Source organism: Trichechus manatus, unplaced genomic scaffold (assembly GCF_000243295.1).
Source record: "Trichechus manatus latirostris isolate Lorelei unplaced genomic scaffold, TriManLat1.0 scaffold00006, whole genome shotgun sequence".
Classification (NCBI taxonomy): Eukaryota; Metazoa; Chordata; class Mammalia; order Sirenia; family Trichechidae; genus Trichechus; species Trichechus manatus.
Genome location: NW_004443942.1, coordinates 15,145,008 through 15,160,382, shown reverse-complemented (window position 1 = coordinate 15,160,382; position 15,375 = coordinate 15,145,008).

Genomic DNA, 15,375 nt, shown 5'->3' with positions numbered 1-15,375 from the left:
ATATATATGGAGAGAGATTTACATCAAGGAAATGGCTCACGAGGTTATAGAGGCTGTAATGTTCCAAGTCCATGGGTCAGGAAAGAGGCTCCTCTGATTCACGTAGATCAGCAGGCAGGAGAGCAGGGCTGTTGCCCACAGGCTGCGAAGATTGACAAGATCAGTGGGCAAGACCACAGGTAAGCTGCTAGCTCAAGTCCCAAGAACCAGAGGTGAGATGAACAGCAGCCGGCTGCAGGATCCAGAATGAGCAAAAGCCCCCGAGCCCTGCCTAAATGTCCACCAACACTTGATGCAGGCCACACAGCCAGGGAAACTCCCCTTCAACTGATTAGCTACTCACAGCAGATCTCATCCTGGGGGTGATCACATATCAAATCTCAATAGGGAGGTGATCACAACTCTATACAACTACCAAAACACTAAGAATCATGGCCCAGACAAGTTGACGCACAATCTTAACCATCACAGAGGGTTTCTTTCTTTCTAACCAATTTATGCATTAAAACATGCAAAAACAATGCATTTGTTTGAAATGATTGAAAACTTTGAATCAGGTAGCTAAAACCTAAGAGAAGTTTAGGTAGACTTTGCTGCACCCTTTGAGGTGGTAGAACCAAGTAAGGACAGAAAATTCACTGTAAACTTAATTAAAAGAATAGAAAAAATTCCTAAGATTTCTAAACTACAGAAATGGCAATTGAAGGAACTGCAAGTGGGAGAAAATATATTGCCTTGGGGACAAAATACTGAGAAGACAAATTTCTCTATAAAGCTATGAGATTTCTAGGGCATACTGTGTCTTCCTAAAAATACTATTGCTTAACATAGAGATAACAAGAGCTTCTTGGAGTTATTTTATTTCCTCGTGGAGGAAAAATAATGCCTGCTTTAATCCCTTGGCTTATTCAGTCTAGTTACCTTAAATCCTTCTGACTGGAGGAAAGACAAATCTTTAATAACACTTACCTGGTCTTAAAATGCTTTCATATGCCTAAGGCATTACAGCATGATTAACGGACAAAGCATAACTTTTGTTACCATGTGAAACTGGCTTCAGATTCTGCTGTATTGCTTACCATCTTAAAGACCTTAAAGTTGACTTAAATCATTTTTGTCACAAGACAAGATATATACAATACAGTAAAAACATACATTTGCTTGCATAAGGAGTTTATTGACCTAAGGTTATTCACCTGTAATATAAGGACAGGAAAATCTTACCCTCCAGCGTTGTTGTGGTAAAGCACCAGCACAATTTTGACCACACGCCACGTTATGATTTCAGCATCTCTTTCTCATTACTGCATCTGTCCTGAAACTGCCTCTTCAGATTCAAAAAGCATCTTTTTCATCTTCCTCATATTTTATTGGCTATTGGGAGTAGAAGTTCCATCTGTCTTTGTTCTGATCATACTTAAAGTTTTTGTTGTTTATTATTTGTTTGTTTTTGTAAAAATACATAAGATTAGATCAGCCAATTTGTAAAACAGAGAAAATATAAATAATGTATAGGACTTAGGTGTTCATTGTCGGTGTTGGTGTAAGCTGCCGTGGAGTCAGCCCTGACTCATGGTGACCGCGTGAACAATGGGACAAAAAGTTGTATGGCTGTGTCATTCCCGTGACTGGTTGTGGATTGGACGGTTGTGATCCATTGGGTTTTCATTGCCTGATTTTCAGAAGTAGATTACCAGGCATTTTTTCCTAGTCCATTCCCTGAATCCTGTTGAGCATCATAGCAACACACAAGCCTCCAAGGAGAGATGAGTGATGGACTTGCGTGAGGTGCATTGACCTGGAATTGAACTGGGGTCTGGTTGGGAATTAATGTGGGTCTCCTGCATGGAAGGGAAGAATTCTACCACTGAACTACCACTGCTCCAATTAAGTGTACTTATTTTTGTTGTTGTTAGGTGGCGGTGAGTCAGTTCATAGCGACCCTGTATATAACAGAATGACACACTGCCTGGTCCGTGGCTTGGTCCATGGCGACTCTTAGTCCTCAAAAGGACATCTATGCTTTTTAACACTTTAAAGAATTCTGTCTTGGTTATCTAGTGTTGCTATAACAGAAATACCACAAGGGGATGGCTTTAACAAAGACAAGTTTATTCTCTCACAGTCCAGTAGGCTAAAAGTCTGACTCCACGGTGGCAGCTCTAGGGGAAAGCTTCCTCTGTTGGCTCTGGAGGAGGGTCCTTGTTATCAATCTAGCCTTGGTCTAGGAGCTTCTCTCGCAGGAATCCTGGGTCCAAATGACAAACTCTGCTCCTGGCACTGCTTTCTTGGTGGTATGAGGCCCCCCACTCTTTGTTCACTTCTCTTTCCTTTTAAACCACCCAGTATCCCCTTGCTCTGTCCAAACAACTGCCTCGATCTATGTACAGGTTCCTCATGAACACAATTAAGTGTTCTGGAATTCCCATTCTTCAAAATGTTATCTATAATTTGTTACGATCCACACAGTCAAATGCTTTGCATAGTCGATAAAACACAGGTAAACATCTTTCTGGTATTCTCTGCTTTCAGCCAAGATCCATCTGACATCAGCAATGATATCCCTGGTTCCATGCCCTCTTCTTAATCCAGCTTGAATTTCTGGCAGTTCCCTGTCAATGTACTTCTACAGCCACTTTTGAATGATCTTTAGCAAAATTTTACTTGTGTGTGATATTAATGATACTGTTTGATAATTTCTGCATTCAGTTGGATCACCTTTCTTGGGAATAGACATAAATATGGATCTCTTTCAGTCAGATGGCCAGACAGCTGTCTTCCAAATTTCTTGGCATAGATGAGTGAGCACTTCCAGTGCTGCATCCGTTTGTTGAAACATCTCAATTGATGTTCCATCAATTCCTGGAGCCTTGTTTTTTTCTGGATATCCTGGTGGCGTACTGGTTAAGAGCTATGGCTGCTAACCAAAAAGTTGGCAGTTCGAATCCACCAGCGCTCCTTGGAAACTCTATGAGGCAGTTTTACTCTGTCCTACAGGGTTGCTATGAGTCAGAGTCAACTCGACGGCAATGGGTTTGGTTTTTGTTTTTGTTTTTGTTTTTGTTTTTTTGCCAATGCCTTCAGTGCAGCTTGGACGTCTTCCTTCAGCACCATCAGTTCCTGATCATATGCTACCTCTTGAAATGGCTTCCTGTGTCATTTAATATTTTCCCCATAGAATCCTTCACTATTGCAACTCGAGGCTTGAATTTTTTCTTCAGTTCTTTCAGCTTGAGAAATGCCGAGCATGTTCTTCCCTTTTAGTTTTCTATCTACAGCTCTTTGCACATGTCATTATAATACTTTACTTTGTCTTCTTGAGCCGCCCTTTGAAATCTTCTCTTCAGTTATTTCACTTCATCATTTCTTCCTTTTGCTTTAGCTACTCGATGTTCAAGAGTAAGTTTCAGAGTCTCTTCTGACATCCATTTTGGTCTTTTCTTTCTCTCTTGTCTTTTTAATGACCTGTTGCTTTCTTCATGTATGATGTCCTTGATGTCATTCCACAACTTGTCTGATCTTCGGTCATTTGTGTTCAGTGTCTCAAATCCATTCTTGAGATGGTCTCTTAATTCAGGTGGAATATACTCATGGTCATACTTTGGCTCTCATGGACTTGTTCTAATTTTCTTTAGTTTCAACTCGAACCTGCAAAGGAGCAGTAGATTATCTGTTCTGCATTTGGTCCCTGGCCTTGTTCTGACTGATGATATTGAGCTTTTCCATCATCTCTTTCCACAGATATAGTCGATCTGATTCCTGTATATTCCATCTGGCGAGGTCCATGTGTATACTCACCGTTTATGTTGGTGAAAAAAGGTATTTGCATTGAAGAAGCAGCTGGTCTTGCAAAATTCTATTATGTGATCTCCAGCGTCATTTCTATCACCAAGGCCATATTTTCCAAGTACCAGTCCTTCTTATCTGTTTCCAAATTTCATATTCCAATCACCAGTAATTATCAATGCATCCTGATTGCATGTTCGATCAATTTCAGACTGCAGAAGCTGGTAAAAATCTTCAGTTTCTTCATTTTTGGTTTGAGGCGTTGGTGCATAAATTTGAATAATAGTCGTATTAACTGGTTTCCCTTGTAGGCGTATGGATATTATCCTATCACTGACAGCATTGTACTTCAGGGTAGAGCTCGAAATGTTCTTTTAAATGATGAATGCAACGCCATTCCTCTTTAAGTTGTCATTCCCTGCACAGTAGACGATATGATTGTCCGATTCAAAATGGTCGATAGCAGTCCATTTTAGCTCACTAATGGCTAGGATATCCAGGTTTATGTGTTCCATTTCATTTTTGACAATTTCCAATTTTCCTAGATTCATACTTCGTACATGCCACGTTTCAATTATTAATGGATATTTGCAGCTGTTTCTTCCCATTATGAGTCATGCCACATCAGCAAATGAAGGTCCAGAAAGCTTGACTCCATCTACGTCATTAAGGTCAGCTCTACTTTAAAGAAGCAGCTCTTCCCCAGCCCTGTTTTGAGTGGCTTCCAACCTGGGGGGCTCATCTTCCGGCACTATATCAGACAATGTTCCGCTGCTATTCATAGAGCTTTCACTGGCTAATTGTTTTCAGAAGTAGACTGCCAGGTCCTTCTTCCTAGTCTGTCTTAGTCTGGAAGCTCGGCTGAAACCTGTCCGCCATGGGTGACCCTGCTGGTATCTGAATACCGGTGGCATAGTTTCCAGCATCACAGCAACACGCAAGCCCCCACAGTAGGACAAACTGACAGACACTTGGGGGATGAAAATGCTTATCCTTCCCCGAATTATCCATGTCCTTTTATGTCACTGGCAAGCATGCCATGGTTCAGATCAGGTGCTGTGTCATGTCACCACTGCCTCTGCCTACCACCATGCTGCCTGAGGCGTCTGCTCCACTGTGTGTCCTCACTGGGCTAGCCACGCCCATGCAAAGACCTCTGACAGGATCTCCTGATCCTCTGCCGCTGGGCCTCTGCCACTAGTTCCCACCACTCTACTTGAGCCTGTGGGTATCTTCTGTTGCCATGCTACCTGGGCCCCCACTGTCTGGAGGGAGGAGGTGTTCAACCTTTTTCATGGGGCACATTCAAGCCTGCCTTGCCCTGCACAAGCAAATGTTACAGCTCTTTTAGCTCCACTGAGAAGCCTTCTGCCCAGAGGCATCTGGCTCTGCCTTTCTGTAGGAAGACTCCTGCACAAGATCCTCTGAAGCAACCCCTTCATGGGGTAGACTCAGGCCTCTGCCCTGCATGAGGAAATGTTACAACACTTTTAGCTCCGCTGGCCTCCTGCCCAAAGGTGCTCAGCTCTCCCTCTGTTGACGAGCAAGCCTACCTCAGCCGCCTTGTTCCATAAGCCAGCAGGCCCACGCCATTGTCTCACTGTCACATGTTGTCTTCAGTGTTACAGCTTTTTTTTCTGGGTCTAGGAGGTTCTCAGCACAGGGACCCTGGGTCATAGTGCAGGGATCACGTGTTATGCTTCTTCCTCTTTGTGAACCCTGCCTAGATCAAGGATCTCTTCCTATGGAAAGCTATTCCTAATCATTCCAGATATTAATGATGTCTGTCTCCTTGTGCTTGGAATATTTGTTAGTTTGTCTTATTTGATGCTTACCTAAAGAGACTTTAAAGGATATCACAATAACTACATATGTATCTTTTCTTTCCAACAACACTGTGACTCTTGTGTGAAGAGGGAGAATGTGTTGAACATAATGTTTCTCCTAAAGTAGACGGCAAAGCCCCTTAGGATTGTAAGTACCAAAAATTATTTGTTGAGTGATTTAACTTACACAAAATAGTGTACATACTTTTCCTCTTACTCAGCTTAAATTCCATGGTCCATCTTTTTAATTGACACTTTGCAACTATTCTCAAATCTTTTACTCCTTCCTTTTCTTTCTGTCACACTCTTCTGGCTAACCCACAACTCAAGTTTTATCAGTGAGCTATTGCCACAAGAATACTACATAAGAAACCACTCCAAAGCAACATAAAACAATGATAATTACACTTAGAGGAACACAAGAAAAAAAAATGAGGCATTCACAGTAAATAATATAAGATATCCAGCCCTACAACAACAATAAAAATAAACTTACAAGCAGATATACAGGCAGATAACATATGCGGAATAAGAGGAGGGTGTATAGAAGTATACCTGTGTACGTACATAGATTAGATAGTGGGTATTTTTACATACATATTTTGTATGTACAGTATGTATATTTATATATATATAATAGAACATAAAGAGGGCATAGTCATAGAACCTTCCTAGACACACCCAAACACCTTGAGGGACTGAGTTACTGGTGATAAGGGCTGGGGATCATGGTCTTGAGGGACATCTAGGTCAATTGGCAGAACATAGTTCATAAAGAAAATGTTCTATATTCTACTTTGGTGAACAGTGTCTGGGATCTTAAAAGCTTTTGAGCAGCCATCTAACATAAATCTATTGGCCTCATCCTATCCTATGCAAAGGAGAATGAAGAAAAACAAAGACACAAGGAAAATATTAGTCCAAAGGGAAAATGAACCACATAAACTATAACCTCCACCAGCCTGATCCCAGAAAACTAGATGGTGCCCAGCCACCACCACCGACTGCTGTGACTAGGATCACAATAGAGGGTCCCAGACAGGGCGGGAGAAAAATGTAGAACAAAATTCAAATTTACAAAAAAGAACAGACTTGCTGGCCTGATGGAGATTGGAGGAACCCCTGAAACTAGGGCCCCCAGAAATCCTTCTAACTCAGAACTGAGGCCACTCCCAAACTTCACCTTTCAGCCAAAGATTAGACAGGCCTATGAAACAAAAAATAACACATGATCCATCAAGTATACAAGACAAAATGGACGACACCTGCCCAAAAGCAAAGTCCAAAAGGCAAGAAGGGACAGGAAACTGGACAAATGGGAATGGGGAAACTGGGGTGGAAAGGGAGCGAGTGCTGATACTTTGCAGGGATTGCAACCAATGTTACGAACAATTTGTGTATAAATTTTTGAATGAGAAAGTGATTTGCTCTGTAAGCTTTCACCTAAAGCACAATAAAAGAAAACAACAACGATAGTTAACGTAATTGTGGATCAGTTAGAATTTAGTGGCTCTGGGCTGAGCGTATCTGGATTTGGCTCCAAATATTTTATGGTAGATCTGCCAGGGACAAATTCTTTTAGTTTTTCTTCTTCTGAGTATGTCTTTATTTTCCCTTAATCCTGTAATGTGGATTGCCAAATACAAGTTCCCAGTTAAGCAGTCTTTTCTTTCAACACTTGAAAAGTTATGTATTACTTCCTTTTCACCTCCATGTTTTTTGGTGAGAAAGCCACTGTAGAGTTGGTATCCCCCTATAAGTAATGCATCATTTCTCTCTGGATGTTTTCAAGATTTTTTTTTCCTTTGTCTTTAAATTTCAGAAGCTTAATTGTGAAGTATATTGACATTGCTTTTTTTTTTTGGGGGGGAGCATTATTCTATTTTTAATTTTCTTAGCTTTTGAACCTGTGGGTTTACGTATTTCACCAAATTTGGGAAGTTTTCAGCATTATTTCTTCAAATACTCTTTTATCCTAATGCTTGTTTCTATTCCTTCTGAGATTCCATTGATAAAAATGATGAGTCTTTAGTTATTGCTTCACAGGTGCCAAAGGATCTACTCTTTTTTTTTGTCCCTAGTCTATTTTCTCACTGGTGTTCAGATTGGGTAAGTTCTATCCTCACGTTCTTTGACTTTATCTCCACTTTACTATTGAGCATCTCCAGTGAGTTCTTATATCTCTTAATTTAGTTTTCAGTTCTATAATTTCCATTTGGTTCTTTTTTGATAACTTTTCTGAGATTATATTTTCATTCATTTCAAGATTTATAATGGATTGATAAAGGATTTTTATGATCCAGCTTTAAAATGCTTTTCAGATAATTTCAACTTCCGATTCATCTATGTTTGAGCACCAGTTGATTGTCGTTTCTCACTCAGATTGTGATTTTCCTTGTTTTTGGTGTGATGGGTGATTTTTTATTGTTTCCTAGACATTTCCTCCATTATGTTAGAAGATTCTGGGTCCTATTTAAACATTTCATTTTATCAGGCAGTCCTCTTTATATTTAGCATACATGCCGTTGCCTACTTTTGTATGCTCTAGTTCCAATGAGTGTCTAATTTTCAGAGCCTTTGAGGTGCTATTTTGGTCTACTTGGCTAATCTTATGCTGCTAAAGCCCCTACCAGTCTCTGCTGTTGCAACATGAGGGGTAGAAAAGAGTTTCCACTTGCTAGACTATCTGGTGCCTGTGGGGGTGGGGTGGAGAAGAAAGTCTCTGGCAGTGGGAATGAAGCACACTTCTTTCCAGGAAGTTGGTTGTGGTGCAATCTCCCTGCCTGTGGTGGATGGAAAGAGCTTCTAGGGTAGGTACTTGTGGTACAATCCTGCTTGCAGATGTCCCTGGTTATATGATGTCTTTGCGTTTAAAGGGAGTCTCTGGTCTGTGAGCACAAAGAAGCTTCCCTGTTTGGGCACTTGTTGTAGAGATAGTCCCCTTGCCTGTGCTCCAGGCTGCAAAGTGCCTCCGTGTGTGGGAGAGTCCGTGGTCCAACAAGAAAGGAGAGCACTTGCCTTGGCTTCTTATTGTCAGGGTAGCTTCCTATCTACAATCCATCCCCCCTTGCTGGTTCAACCTGATGTTGCCAGGGGACTACTGTTTGATCTGGTGGAGGAACGAACCTACTCTGGATGTATTTTATTGCTATTCTGGGGTCAGAAAATGCTGAATCACCTTCTTCTGTTGGGTGGGGCATTGTAAGATGCTGTTCTGCTATGTTGCTCCTCTAGTACTGGATTCTCCAACCAATTTGCCTTTCTCTTTTTACCTCTCAGAGTTTTCATTGATTTGTTTTTTGCCTTACTTCCAGGGTTAATAGTTTTACTTTGAGGGGAAAGACGGAGAGAGATGACTCTACACTATCTTGTCCAGACTGGATGTTTTTGTGTTCAGTTTCATCTTTGAACTTTATCAACAGCTATATCAGGGCACTGAATGTAGCCAGTGTAGGGGTTTACATTTTAATCTAATTTTTTCATCCAACTTTCTGGTCTCAAATGGTTTAATTGTAGAATACCAGTGTGTTCTGCAGCAAGTTGTTTGATCAAAGAAAAATGTTTTAAGTCCCAATTAGAATGCTATAATATTTAATTAGCTAAGTCGAATGACTCTCCTCTCAAATTATGGGCTCATTGCTAAGTTAAAGGTAAATGGAAGAAAGATCAGGAGGGTATTAATCAAAAGTGAAAATGGGAAAAGTAGATGTTGTCCTCCTGGAAGTTAAGCCACATAGGTTTTAACTGCTGGTAATAATTTTCCCTAAAGAATAGGGGAAATACAGTGGATATAAGCAGACCCGGTATTTGCAGCCTTAGGTATGAATCCATCCATATAAAGAGGAACTTAAAGGACATGTATAAAAGTATTATGAGTGGTTGTCCATGTGGGTGAGACTTGGAGTATCTTCTTCTTTGTATTTGTCAACATTTTCTGTAATGTAATATATATTCATGATGAAAACTTACAATTGATGGGATGTTGATAATATAGTGACTAATGGGCAAATCACTGGAGTCAACATACCTAGATATAAATCCTGGCTCACCCTCCTACTGGTCAAGTATTGTGACTTTGGCAGGTTACTTACGCATTCTAAATCTCGGTTTCCTTACTTATAAAATAGGCATAATAATGATACATGTTGTGGTGAGAATAAATGAGATAATGTACATAAACTACATAATGGGGACTGAATAAATTGAAGCTTTTTTTTTTTCATTGTTGTTGTTATTTAATATAGTAATGGAAAACCTCTTTATCATGTCCATGTTTAGAATCAAACACATTCAATTTGAGTAAGAAGACATTTGGCAATAGGGTCCTAAGACACCAAAAGATTTTATAACTCCCAACTCCCCTTATCTACTACCACAATACCCTGATTACTAATATTAGCATAATCAGAAAATCCCAAGATGCAGTTACTGAGATTTGTGCTAAGAACCTCCACTCTCTGAACTGTAGCTTACCATCTCCCATAATTGGGATCAAGTTGTTGCTGGAGTTGCTGCTAATTGGTCTAGAGTTGTTGCTTCAACGTTTTTGCCTAGTTGGATAAGAAAAGGAGAGCAGCAATTTTTAAAAGAGGAAAAGATTAAAAGTGACAATCAAGGAATTTATAAATATTGTTTGAGCAGCTGCCAGCCAGTAAGACCTTCCAAAACCAAACCAAACCCATTGCCATCAAGTTGATTCTGACTCATAGTGACCCTATATATGGAAAATCAAGAGTTCACATCATAATATTTCCTCTTCTCTCCCGTATTATAAACATCCCCCTGACACATGCCTGCAAGCACCCATACATAATAGGCAGAGGCACTATGATTGCAATAGCATCATCTGGCACAGGTACTGAAGATTTCACCACAAGATGACTATTCTATTTTGCTTTTAGTTTTACTTTAGCAGATATTGCAGGTTCACACTGTCATAGAATAAACAGAACTCTGACTTATATTTCAAAGTTCACATAACTGATATCACTGATTTCATGTCAACGCCAGGCATAGGAGATGGAACTGCAACTTATACAAAATTATTATCCTATGAGGAATGTGAATATGTATGTGATAAATGATCTGCCCTAAATTAACTTACGGTAAGCCTATGTGAGAAAATATTTTTTTAATGTAAAATGTGCCATGGTGAGCTACAATAGAAATAGAGGGAGTTATTGGAGACAGGTGGACTAGGATCTAGAACCTGGCTAAACTGCATGACTTACAGGACTTTAATCAAGTTATTTGTATTTTCCGAACTTATTTTTTTTCTCTATAATCAGTGCAGTCATGTCCATCTCTCAGTGCTATGAGATTTACATAAAAAATATGAATAGAGCGCCTAACATATGGGAGAAGTCTTGGTACTTAAGTGCTAATTTTCTTCCCCTTCTCATTAACTTATACTATTTCACAGACTGTGCAGACCACTTGTGCGTGTGTGTTCATTTATATGAGAATGCACACACATATGTAGGTAATTCTACGTATATTTTATTTTAGAATTTGCCATAGAGGCTTAAAAGCCTCTCAAGCATTCTCATATCTCTTGAATCCCAAAAGTTTGGAAAGGATAGTAGGTTTTGAGTTTAGAGAAAATCTATCAGTTTGAACCGTATGTTCTAGGTTTGAGGTAGTAAAAGGTTGACTATCAGTAGTTTAATATATTACCTCTCATAGGTTATATCATTTATGGTTGGAGAAGTCTACAGAGTGGTTCTCGAAGGATGGACAAAATTTAAATAGACATGAGTGAAGAAGTTCCTTTTAGGGACCGCATTCATTCCCCGGTCACAGTAAGACTGTTCAGAGTTGAACAAACCAATTCCAGCACATCATTTTTTCCCAGTGACAGTTAAAGGAGGAAAAAAAAAAAGAAAGTCCTCCTTGCTAAGCTAATATATTCAAATTCCAAAAGAGAAAATGACTTGGTACTTATTGGTGTCTTCTTTAATTACTTGCATTCATTCTGATCCAATTGTAATCAGTTCTCTGAGTACTCAATAGGACAGTGTAATGTCACTAAGCTCATGATCTTCCTGAATAATCTTTCTACTCCCAGGACAGACATTTTATAAAGTGAGACTCGTTACTGTCCAGCATCTCATTCCAATCAAGTTGTCCACTGCAATTTTCAGGGTGGAAGATGTGCTCAAGTATCAAAGGAGAGCTATTTACTATGCCTCTTATGCCACCAACAGAATCACAGGCAGAGAATTATTTGATGTGTAACATGAATTCCCTGATGTATTAAGTGCGAATGATGAGAGGCCTTAGATACCAGTACTGTCACTTGTAGCTAATGAGGAAATCTGTCAGAAGGGGATAAAATACCATGTTGAGAATGTGCTGTGTAACAGTGGATATAACAAAGGCTTAGGCCTCAGAAACTTCAGTGTCAGAACTGGCTCTGCCACTTGCTAGTTATTGACTTTGGACAATTATCTTAACCTTAGTTTCCTTATCTATAAACTGGATCTCCTCTATAAAAGGAATGTGTTCATTGTGAGCCACAAATGTGATATCATGAATTAAATGCTTTATAAATTGTACTATGAGGTTCAAAAGCCTTCTTTGTTACAAGTGGTGGCTATACATCAGACACTTTGGGATATATTTGATGTAGGTACATAAGAAGCAAAGGGAATTAAAAAAATCAAAAGAAAGACAATAAATACCTTTATTTTGCACAAAAGTTGAACAAGAAAGGCCATATATTCAGTTATCTATGATGCTTATCTGTGAACAACATTTATATGATGTAAGTAATGGAAACACTAAATGATGACCTAAGGAAAAGAACTGTGGAATTTTATGAAAAATTGTGAAGAATAGAACGATGCGAGTGAGAGAGGATGTATAAAAGAACTAAATTATCATTTAATGCTCTACGAAGTTAATGGATAATGTCCAAAATTTAAAAATCAGGGACTGTAGTATGCATATTATTTAGAAATATGGAAGTAAAAACAGGGAATAAAAATAACTGAATGAGTTGAAGTGGCTTTTTTCTAGGTGTTAAAGACTAGAGCTAGGGAGGGTGAGGCAGGGGCTTGCTGCAGTCCATTCCAAGGCCTTGTGGTGTTATTTACCACACAAATGTACATTGATCAATAATGATGCTAGTATATGCCTTTTACCACAAACTACAATAAAATTCTCTAGGAAATGCTCGAGAAGTGCCTGTGTGACACAAACAGTTAAGCACTCAACTATTAGACGAATGGTTGGCTGTTTGAACTCACCCAGAGGTGCCTTGGAAGACAGGCCTGGTGATCTGCTTCTGAAAGTGCACAGCCTTGAAAACTCTATGGAGCAGTTCTACTCTGCACATATGGGGTCACCATGAGTCGGACTCAACTCAACGGCAACCAACAACAACAAGAAATGATAGACAGTAGTTGTATTGTGGGCAGAAGCATCAATTTGCAAAGGAAAGGCTTAGGTTTGAATTTTATTCTTCAATTTACTAATTATTTGGACTTAGGAAACTACCACTCTATGGATAAATAAATAAATAAAAATATTTGAAGTGTCCAGTGCTATTTCATTTAAAAAATCATCTTTTCTCCATTGTATTAAAATTTTTAGAAAAAGATATTTGTTCCATGGCATCATGGTTGACTTATCATGTTCATTACTACCTCAAACAGAAAAATACGTTACACGGTGATTGGGACTTATATTTACATGACTTTCATAATATATCTCTGCAATAGCCCTCTTAATCACATCCCCTCGTGTTGACACACTGAGAAGTATAGAAAATAAAGTTCTAAAATAATAGAACTCAAAGGACCTTTACAGGCCATTTATTTTAACTGTCATCTGAAGTATCAGAAGCCTATATTTAAAAAGTATATTCCTCTATATCTATTGAGAGTTTTTAAATCTCTTGAGCAAATAGTGCCTAAGTGGCATCTTTGCAAAGGAAGCCAAAATCTTAAGATATAAAAATCCCCAGATAGGTTGTTTTCATTTAATAGTTTTTCGTGGTTTATGAACAGCATCTTTTTTTTCCCAAATTCCATTTACTCACTGATTATCTCTCTGTGTATTTATATCTATGTTTATATTTATGTCTATCTATATATTTATTGCACTGACCGAAAGGTCAGCAATTTGAATCCACCAGCTGCTCCTTGGAAACCTTATGGGGCAGTTCTGCTTTGTCCTATAGGGTGGCTATGAATCGGAATCAACTCAATGGCAATGGGTTTGTTTTTTTTGGTTTGAATAGTTTTAAACATTTCCTTTTGTTAATAGATATATAACAATGTTCTCTTCAGATATTGGTAATTTGGACCCTTTCTAATTTTTAAATTTTGTTGTTATACAGATTCATCCTACATAAAATTAGGTGTATGAAAATATCTGTAGAAAAATGTTCATCACACCATTGTACAAAACAGTGAAAACTGGAAACAGCCCAAATAATGTCCATCATAAAAGGATTATTATGGTCATTGAAAAGAATGAGATAGTTCTGTATGTCTTGACTTGAGAATACGTGCCAGAAAAAACACTTAAGAAAAAAAAAAAACTTGTTGAAAAAATGTTGGCATTCATATTTAATTATTTCTTATGCAATGTTTTTGAACTTGTTCCTTAAAAATGTGCAGGGTCTTATAAACAACCATTCATAGTGGACTTCACATATATCCAGGATTCAATCTATAGGCACTGCTTACCCCTGGGTGGCCCAAACAGTTAATAATCGGCTATTAACTGAAAGGTTGGCAGTTCAAGTCCACTCAGAGGTGACTTGGAAGAAAGGCGTGGTGATTAACTTCTGAAAAATTAGCCATAGAAAACCCTATGGAGCACAGTTGTACTCTGATGCACATGCGTTCGCCATGAGTTTGAATCTACTCGACAGTAATTGCTTTAGTTTTTTTGATTTACCTAAATGAAGCATGTGATCACAAATTATAACAATATTCTAATAAGGTTTGAAAATATTAGTTTATATACCTGACTGGTTGAAAATTTAATTGATATCCCTGCCATATATTCAAGTGCCTGGTTGTAGACTATCAAATATCTTTTTGATCTCTAGAGTGAATCTCCCAAATCTGCATTCAGACACTAAAACTTTAAATACTTCTGATCTAGATCCTATACCTGAGATTGATACTTAATTGGGATGAAAAGTAAGGTATTACCTTTCCCTCTTTATAAGGGTTATTTTCCCAAGCTATTTTGATAATACACAGAGGGTCAAGCACTTTAAAACTCATGTACTATATGCTCATCCTCCAGGAAAGTGATTCACTCAGCAGGAGCCTGGAGAAATGTAGGATGAATGCAAACCCATTACTTCTTGCTGTAGGAGAGATGTTATGTTAAGTACCTCAAGGATACGCAGAAAGAAGAAACAATCTCCTGGAATTCCTCAGAGGACTGCTGTCTCTTCCTTCACCTCATATTCATCTGTTTCAGCTGGATTTAGTACGTTTTATTATTGATACAGAAGCCCTGGTGGAGCAGTGGTTAAGAGCTCAGCTGCTAACGAAAAAGTCAGCAGTTTGAATCCACCAGCTGCTCCTTGGAAACCCTATGGGGGCAGTTCTACTCTGTCCTGTAGGGTTGTTATGAGTTGCCTGGCAATGGTTAGGGTTGGTATTACATACTTTGGACATGTTGTCTTGAGGGATCAGTCCCTGGAGAAGGATAGTATGCTTGGTAAACTACAGGATCAGAAAAAGAGGAAGACCCTCAATGAGATGGATTGACACAGTGCTGCAACAATGGGCTC